A 9,569-nucleotide genomic window follows, 5' to 3' on the forward strand; every position below is an offset into this window, starting at 1 on the left:
GCTACTAACAATGGAAATTGAACTAGATATTGATCACATTAGTATATTGTTCAAGTTAAACAGGAATGAACAAGAGACCACTATACATTTTTTCTGGCCTCCAGGGTTAGCCTAAATGAGAACAATAACCGCTGTCAGTTAAAATATACACAAGAGCAAACTATAGCAAACAAACTAAATTGTGATAGATGAGAGAAAGGACCAGGAACTTGAAGAAAACAAACACGTATTTCCTAATCTAACATAATTACTTGAGTCGTAACTCCAGGGAAAGTGGTGAGGGAGGGCACTGTGTTCTAACTTCAGTTCAATGTAGCAAATGATTCCTAGGTGTTCCATATATACACACATATATATATGATTTTTTTTTTACAGCGAGGAAGGGAAAGGGATAGAGAATTAGAAACATCGATGAGAGAGAAACATTGATCAACTGCCTCCTGCACACCCCCTACTGGGGATGCGCCCGCAATCAAGGTACATGCCCTTGACCGGAATTGAACCTGGGACTCTTCAGTCCACAGGCCGATGCTCCATCCACTGAGCCAAACCAGTCAGGGCGATTCTTAGGTGTTCTTTATATGCAGGAGCGTGTGGGACCTGGAGAATGCATGAGCTTTGGCTCCCTGGTTGGCCTGCTGGTCTAGTATATGAGAGGTATATTCTTTTTTTTTTTTTTTTTTTTGTAGAATGAATATATTCATTTACTAGGACTCTCACAACAATGACACATTAGCACTGTCCTTCTGACATGACCAAGAACACATACATCTGACCCACATCGTGGCAGGACAGGAAATGGGTAAAAGCTCTCAGAGCTGATACCAAGTGTCCACTGAAGAAATCTATTCACCAGAAAGGATGTTTCCTTGGACTCCATCATCTCTGTTGTAGCTTCCACGTCTCCAAGACTTGCCCAGAATCCTTCAGTCCAGCACCAGTTGACTCTACTTTCTCTTGCCACTCCAGACTCCTTTAAGACCTAGGTCAACTGCTCCATGTCTCACTAGCCCAGGCCACTTTTGGAATACTGCAGCGCACATCTCTTTCGTATGCTGCTGTCCTCCACCCTCAGGGGCACAATTGGGAGTTTTTGTTTTATTTTGTTTTGGGGGGGGCGGGGCTGGGAAGGACATATATTACCAAAACCAAACGGTAGGGGTACATTAATAAATGACACTTGGGCATACAACTAACAACCTCACAGGATATATACTTCTTCCTCAAATGATGCATAATACCCTAGAGAGCCCTGGATCATGTATGGAATGATTCTGTATGCCAGGCACAAGGGAGATCAAGTGGGTGGTATCTATTTCACCATACCCTGTACACAAAAGGCAGTTAATGCCTCAAAGCTGGAATTGGATCTCTCTACCCTGGCTCTTTCCTGCTTTTGAATGGTGTCACTACTCTGCTTCTACCTGTTCTGGGCTTAGTTCATCTTTCAAAAGGGAGAAAAAGTGGAAGAGGAGGTTTCGGGGTGGAGTGGGGTGGGTGTGGGGATGATAATCTATAAGACAAAACAATAATTCAAAAATATAAAAAGATTTACTACTACAATATTTTATAACAATAGAAGGTAGCTGGAAATCCTACATGGTAACACAGACAATATGATACACAACCGAGGGGGAGGAGGCAAGAGAGAGCGTGGCAGAGGCCACCGGTTTAGACTAAGAGCCTTTCAATGGACTGCTGAATGGACTGGATCTGCTGCTTCAGCTGGGAGCCTTCTTTGATGGTGACAGAACAGTCGATGACAGGCCTGGAGACCCGCAGGCCCGCCCCAGCGCCTGCTTGGAGCGCACAAACACGTAGGGCACATTCTTGCCTTCACACAGCAGCGGGAGGTTCAGGATGATCTCCAGGGGCTCTGCGTCTGCAGCCATCACGATGAACTCAGAGATGCCTCTGTTAAGGGTTTTGGTGGCCTCATTGGCTCCTTTTCGAAGCTGCTTGTAGGCCGAGAGGTATATTCTTAAAAAGCAAACTGTAAGTCCTTACAAGCCTTGTCTCTAAAACAAGACAGTGTAAATGTAAATCCTTGCAGTGCCATTAACTAATGTGATCTTGAGCAAGTCATTTCATGGTTTTTCTTGAAATCCATGGATTAACACCTACCAGATAATGTAACCTCTTGGCCTCCATTGAAAATAGGGAGGTTGATAGCATCTTCCGCAGGGGGATGCTTTGAGGATAAAATGACTGCTCCTAGAGTGTGGCACTTGGACTAGCAATATCTGCAAACCCTAGATGCATGCTAGAAATGCATATTCCTGATTCCATCCACACATCCCAAAGTTCTAGGGATGCGATGCTCTAATCCAGTGGTTCTCAACCTTCCTAATGCTGCCACCCTTTAATATAGTTCCTCATGTTGTAGTGACTCCCAACCATAAAATTATTTTCGTGGCTACTTCTTAACTGTAATTTTGCTACTGTTATGAATTGTAATGTAAATATCTGATATGCAGTATATATTTTCATTGTTACAAATTGAACATAATTAAAACATAGTAATTAATCACAAAAGCAATATATAATTATATATGTATTTTCCGATGGTCTTAGGCGACCCCTGTGAAAGGGTCGTTCGACCCCCAAAGGGGTCTCGACCCACAGGTTGAGAACAGCTGCTCTAATCTGCTTAACGGGCCTTCCATGTGACTCCCATGCAGGTGTTTGAGAAGCACTAGATTAAATGATGCTGGCGTATTGTGGTGATTAGACTTCAGGAGCTGGAGCCAGGCTGCCTCCTCATCTGCAAGTTGGACAACCTTGGGACATTCCCCGAACCTCAGTGTCTCTGTTTCCTGGTCTGATCAATGGCGAACCGTGATGTAGGAGGTATGTAAGCATGTAGAACAGCGCCGGGCATCTTGTACATGCTCAAGAAAAATTATTGCCTGACATCATTAAAGTTCTTAATTTGGAGAACCTAGATTTCTTTCTTGTGGGTACTACACATCCTTTGTATGCTGGTTGGAGCTCTGTTCCACATCTTCTGCATCCTGAAATGACTGAGAAGCTTCAATCTGGGCACTGGCTATCTGCAATTTCAAATCACTTCAAAACTTCAGCAGCATTCAGGAATAAACATTTACTTTTTCTCCGGAGTCTACATACCCACCAGACAGTTCTGCTGATCTGGGTTAGAATCAGTTGATCTAAGCTTGACTCACTGATATATTTTGTAGTTGACTTGCAGTAGGCTAGTCTAGAATGATTTCAGTTGGGAGAACTCATTCATGGTCCATTCATTCTTCGTCCTCATTCTTCAACAGGCTAACCCAAGCTTGTTCACATGACAGTATCAGGGTTTCCAAATAGTGAGTTGAGGAATGGAAGCTCTTCTACAAATTAGATTTTTGTTGTTGTTAATCCTCATCTGAGGATATTTTTTCCCATTGATTTTCAGAGAGAGAGAGTTGAAGGGAAGGAAGGAGAAAGGGAGGGAGGGAGGAAGAGGGAGAGAGAGAGAAACATCAATGTGAGAGAGACACATGGATTGGTTGTCTCCTGCACACATCCAGACAGGTGTGGGGGATCAAACCTACAACCCAGGAATGTGCCCTTGATAGGGAATTGCACTGGAAACTTTTTAGTGCCTGGGCCAATGCCTCTAACCACTGAGCACACCAGCCATAGCTACAAATTAGATTTTGAAATAGCACATCATTGCTGCTACATTGTACTGGTCAAATTATATCACAGGCCACCCCCAAGTTCTAGGGATGAGGAACACCACCTTTGATGCGAGTTGTTACAGAATCATATTATGAAGGGAAGGGTGAACATTTAAAGTCATTTTTGCAATCGGTTTCCTAAAATCAAGAATATTGCTGGTGAAAAAAGGAAAAGTGAACACAGGAAATATTCTCTTCTACGTGACACACATCAGTGCAAATAATATGGCCAAGACAATAGGAGTAGGGAAATAAAGCCCTCTATCACAGAAGGGTAATGAATATTTATGAAAACAATAGTCTGCAAATAGTTAAAAAGAGGGGGAAATACAGGTTTCTTCAAGTGTGTTAGTTTCTGGGATAGACATTGTCCTGGCGTGGGGCTATTTCCTGGATGTTAGATAAGACGTGATTAGGTAAATAATACCCATTTATGTTTCAAAGGGTTGTCCCCCAAAAGTCCCTGGAGCACTTCGGAACCCTTGCTGTAATAATCTATAATTCGATCAATACTGCCTATTATAAATCTGATCTTTGGAAGTAGCAGTCCGATGTGGTAGATGCGGCAAATAGTACAACAAATGCCTAAAAATGGTTACATTTTTAAAACTTTGTTTCCCACCAGTCAAGGTGTAGTGGGTACCAATCCAGGTTCATAAATTCAAGTGTGCAAGAAATTCAGCTGTTTTTATTTTCTGGGATTCTAATTGTTTCTATAATGAGATCCTATGCAACAATAAAGCATACATTTGATTTTCGTTAATTCGGGTTTCCACATCTTTTGCCAGGGATGCCAGCTCTGGGGGTTTCATTGTGTCGTGGCTTTAGTGTTGTGAGATCAGGGATATGTCAAAGTTCTCAGTCTTCGGTTCTTCAGGAAGTTGCCTAGTCCTAGGTTCTGTCTGCAAGGTCCAGGATGGGGCTCTCTGTCTCCCACCTCTGACATGCTGGACACATAGACACAATTGGCTTCCATTTCCATCCTGGGGTCTTGCTGATCACCTGGGATTTCATCAAATGAGGTCTAATCTCTCCCTTACTTCACTCCTCCAAACCTATCCTTTTAATCAATCTTGCCCCAACGAGTTAAGCCTAGAATCTCATGGTTTCCCTCTCTTTACATGGCCACACTCATGCTCCTTTTTCAGATCAAATCCCTTATTTTCTTGGAGAGGCAAGTAAGCTGGTAAACTTTGCTTTTGCACATCTTACCTTCTCCCAAAGTTTCTGTGAACATGAACTCTTGGTTTTTCCTCCAGAGGGCCCAACTTTTAAAATGCAAAAGCCTGGAAACAGTTGTTATTTCTCTCCTTTTATCATATCTTGCATTCCTCAAGGCAATGAACATAAACATGCTGCTGCTGGAATGAGGGTGGGGAAAGAGATAGAAGTTAACAGGAAGTGGCAGGAATGAAATGGTGTAAGTACTCCTGTCATGGCTGACTTCAAGTTTCCAATGTGATCACTAAACTGAGAGTTGGGAGGAGATAGGCACCACTACATAGTATTTTTGCCAAATAGATATAAATGACATAAATAATCTGAAGAGCATATGTAAGAGTGAATGTAGCAAACTACTAAGAGAGTCATGAATTATGAGAGCTTATTAACTTTGTTTGTAAATGTAATTTACGTAATTGTAAATTTACGTCATTTAATTTTTACTAATGGTTTTGTTTACCCAGCTCACAAAATTCTTGAACGTTTAGCAATAGGCTCTCAGCACAACACAGTTGTTAATATTTGGACTACAACTGTTAATGTTTTATAACTATTTCCTGACACAGAGGAACACAGCCTTTTATTGCTTAGGGTATGGAATGGGTTGTTTAGCATTTTTAAGTGTTTTGGATGCCTCTGAGCCCTACCTCACACCCTTTCTGACACACTTGTGATGCAGCTGCTGTCTTCAAGATCATGATACTAATTTTGTCTTGATTTATGCTCAGAAATTTTTGGGCTACTGTAGACGTTTGGGGTGGGAATAAACCCTTAACCATGGGGAGAGAATGTGATGGAGCATTACTTCTCTCAGTTAGTCCTCATTGACAATACGCCTCAGTTTACCACAGCTGTAGCAATTCCATAGTGGACAGTTGGATTGAATACCCCTCTATCCCTGTTATAGTCTCGGTTCCTCTCACTTGTGATCTCTGAGAGAACCTCCCAATAAAGTACCTATACCCTCTCCCCTGTCCCAGGCTCCAGCGAAGTCACTGACCATCCATGTGTTCTTGCACGACTATGCTAGAAAAGTTTATATGTTTCAAGGGTATCTGTAGCAATTTGGATCATGCTCATGTACTTTTTAAAATAGAATGATTCTTATATTTAGTCTAGAAATTTAGAAATGTAGAAACAAAACGGATGAAAAAGCAGTGGTTTAGGTGTTCTATGTCATTGAGACCAATAAGTTTGCTTTTCTGTAAACCTTAGGACTTCAGTGACCTAGGAATAGGTCTTAGATTTCTTGGGCAGCTTCTATGAGACACAGCCTTATGAGCTCAACTGTACTTATCTGCTTTTACAAATGTATATTAGAAAGATGTGACAGATAGCAGTTTTCAAGATGGCCCTAAGATCTCTCATCCCACATGCTTTTCTTGCAATGTGAGTTTGACACTCCTGTCATCAAAAAGTGGGGTCTATCCCTAACCTGTTTGGCTTAGTGGATAGAGCGTCAGCCTGCAGACTGAAAGGTCCCAGGTTCGATTCCGGTCAAGGGCATGTACCTTGGTTGTGGGCACATCCCCAGTAGGGGGTGTGCAGGATGCAGCTGGTTGATGTTTCTCTCTCATTAAAGTTTCTAACTCTCTATCCCTCTCCCTTCCTGTCTGTAAAAAAAAATCAATAAAATATATTTTAAAAAAAGTGGGGTCTATGTGTCCTTCCTTTAATCTTGTGACTCTGTCAGAAGGAATGAATGCTATGGATTTCTGAGGTTTTTAGAAAGGTGATGTAGCTTCCACTTGGTTCTCTCAGAACAGTTTCTTAGAATCCCAAGCCACCATATAAGCAGTCCAACTACTATGAGGCCACATGTTGTGTAGAAGCCCAATCTAGCCCAGGTGGAGAGATCACATGGAAAGTCCTGAAACTACTTTGTGAGAGAGAGCTCCATCTAGCCCCCTGCTACTCCAGGCTATTGCTGTTCCAGGGACCCTACTCCAGAAATACCCAGGTAAGCCCTTCATGAATTCCTACCTACAGAAAGCATGAGGGGTAATACATTAATGGTTGTTATTTTAAAACACTAAATTTTTTAAGGACATTTATTATGAACAATGAATGAACATAAGAGTTGTTCAGGTCATGCACCTCTCTTTACTTTGGTGGATAGCCAGTCTTACCTGCTATTGTAAGAATGTGAGGAAGGCTGGCAGCTCAGCTGGGAGAAGGTAATTACTATAAATATATATATTTTGAACTTTGGAGATAATAATTGCCGCTCTGACAACTGGAACAAATAAGTAGTAGATGAGTGTATAATGCTGGATGCATTTGAGTTATACTTTTATAGAGGTGTTCATATTTTTACTTTGTAATTTTTATATAATTACAAACTTACAGAAAGAATAGTACACATACCTTTTGTCCAGATTTACTAATCAATATTTTACCACATTTGCTTTACCATTCTCCCTCTTTCCCTCTCTCCTTTTCGCCCTCCCTCCCTGACTCCCTCACATGTGCACACATGCACACACATGCTTTTTTCCTGCACTACTGAAAACAAGTTCCTAGAGCTACACCCATTTGCCTCTAAATCTTCAGTGTCTATTTCCTAAGAACAAGGTCATTCACTTCAATATCAATAGTACATTATCAAATTCAGGGAACTTAATGTTGATAGAATACTAATAGCTATCCAATCAGCAGGGTTTATCAAAATTTATAATCACATCACATCAATAATGTCCGTATACTATTATTTAGCCTATTCCAGGATTCAATCCTGATTCACACATTATGTTCAGTTTTTGTATTTCTTCATTCTCACAAAGGAAATTACTCTTTTTTCAGCTTTCTAGAAAAATCTGTCCCTTCGTCTTTACTGTTAAAGAGATATAAAAGTGACTCTGGCCTTCTTATGTGTTTGAAAGGCTGTTTTAGAGACTGTTTCCCAAAGCTCTTGATATCTCTGACTTAGGAGAGATAAAAAACAAAAAACAAACAAACAAACAAAAATCCTTTGCTCAGCCAGGAAAGGTCTAGATCTAGCTGCTGAACTGTTGACATCTATCCAAGTAGATACAGGTTGTCTGGAGTTGAAACTCACCTGCAACTTGACATTTAAGAATCCAAAGAATGAGTCAGAAATTAAGGACTTGCATTTCTTTTGACTAAGTAATTAGTTTTACCCCTGGTCCTAGAAATTGGAAATATTTGTGCTATGAGGCTATTAGGAGAATTGTGTAACTTGTTTGGGTTATAAACAAAGATATAAAGGGTCCCTACTCTTTCTCCATCTACCTGACTCTTGTGGCTCCAATCTGTTTTCTTTCTGACTTCTGAATTAAGAGTGGTGTCAAGGTCATTTGTTTTCCCCCCCTTTTAAAAAAAGGTATTGAGGAAGAACTGACAAAGATTATGTATGTATGTAAAATATACAACTTGATGATGTGATATACATATATATTGTGGAATGATTGCCAAGATTGAGATATTTAACTCATCCATTACTTCATACAGTTAACTCTGCTATGAGTGTGTGTAGTGTGTGTGTGTGTGTGGTGAGAATGCTTAAGATCTACTGTCACCAACTTTCAAACATACAACACTGTAATATCAACTATAGTCACCATGTTATATTACACATTAGATCAGTGGTTCTCAACCTTCCTAATGCCGCGACCCTTTAATACAGTTCCTCGTGTTGTGGTGACCTCCAATTTCATTGTTACAAATTGAACATAATTAAAGTATAGTGATTAATAACAAAAACAATATGTAATTATACATGTGTTTTCCGATGGTCTTAGGTGACCCCTGTGAAAGGGTCGTTTGACCCCCAAAGGGGTTTCGACCCACAGGCTGAGAACCGCTGCATTAGATCCTGAGAACTTGTCTTCTTATAACTGAAAGTTTGTACCATTTGACCTATGTAACCTCATTTTGTCTCTGCCCCTGTCCCTGGCAACCACTATTCTATGTTTCTGTGAAATTAGCTTTAAAAATAAAAAAAGATTTCACATGTAAGTGACACTATATAGTATTTGTCTTTCTCTGTCTGGCTTATTTCACTTAACATATTGTCCTCCAGGTTTATCTGTCTTGTCACAAATGGCAGGATTTTCTTCTTTTTTAAGACTAAACAACATTCCATTTTGTATCTATTCATATACCACATTTTCATTATCCATTCACCTATCGAAAGACATTTTGGTTGCTTCTATAACTTGGCTACTATGAATAACACTGCAATGAACACGGGAGTGCAGGTATGTCTTCAAGATACTGATTTAAATCCCTTCAAATATATACCCAACAGTGGGATTGCTTGATTATATGGTAGTCCCAATTTTAGTTGCTTCTTTTTAACTTAGTAGCTCACCACATTTTTATTGTGTCTATGGCTATAGTAATAGATCTGAGTCATACACTGGGATGGATTCTCTTCAGAATGGGGAAAGGAAATTTTGAGCATGTTTGAAGAAGTTGAGTACTTACCAAACATTACATGTGAAATGAGTGAATATACTACTGGCTTGACGAGTTGCAAAATTATGCTTTTATGATCAATAAATACACATTATCTTGTTGAATGAGTTGAATATCTTTTTTCATTCTCAATTTTACAAATCAATAAACGTTAAAGTATAAGACTATAATGTACAAAACACTCAATAAATTTTTCTTCAAAAGGAGATCCTTATGCTC

General features: G+C 40.1%; 1 pseudogene; it reads right to left on the reverse strand.

Moving 5' to 3' along the window:
- Nucleotides 1-1,532: 1,532 nt before the first annotated feature.
- LOC132240157 (NHP2-like protein 1) lies at nucleotides 1,533-4,501 on the reverse strand (annotated as a pseudogene).
- Nucleotides 4,502-9,569: the final 5,068 nt, after the last annotated feature.

Source organism: Myotis daubentonii, chromosome 8 (assembly GCF_963259705.1).
Source record: "Myotis daubentonii chromosome 8, mMyoDau2.1, whole genome shotgun sequence".
In the NCBI taxonomy this organism is placed as follows: domain Eukaryota; kingdom Metazoa; phylum Chordata; class Mammalia; order Chiroptera; family Vespertilionidae; genus Myotis; species Myotis daubentonii.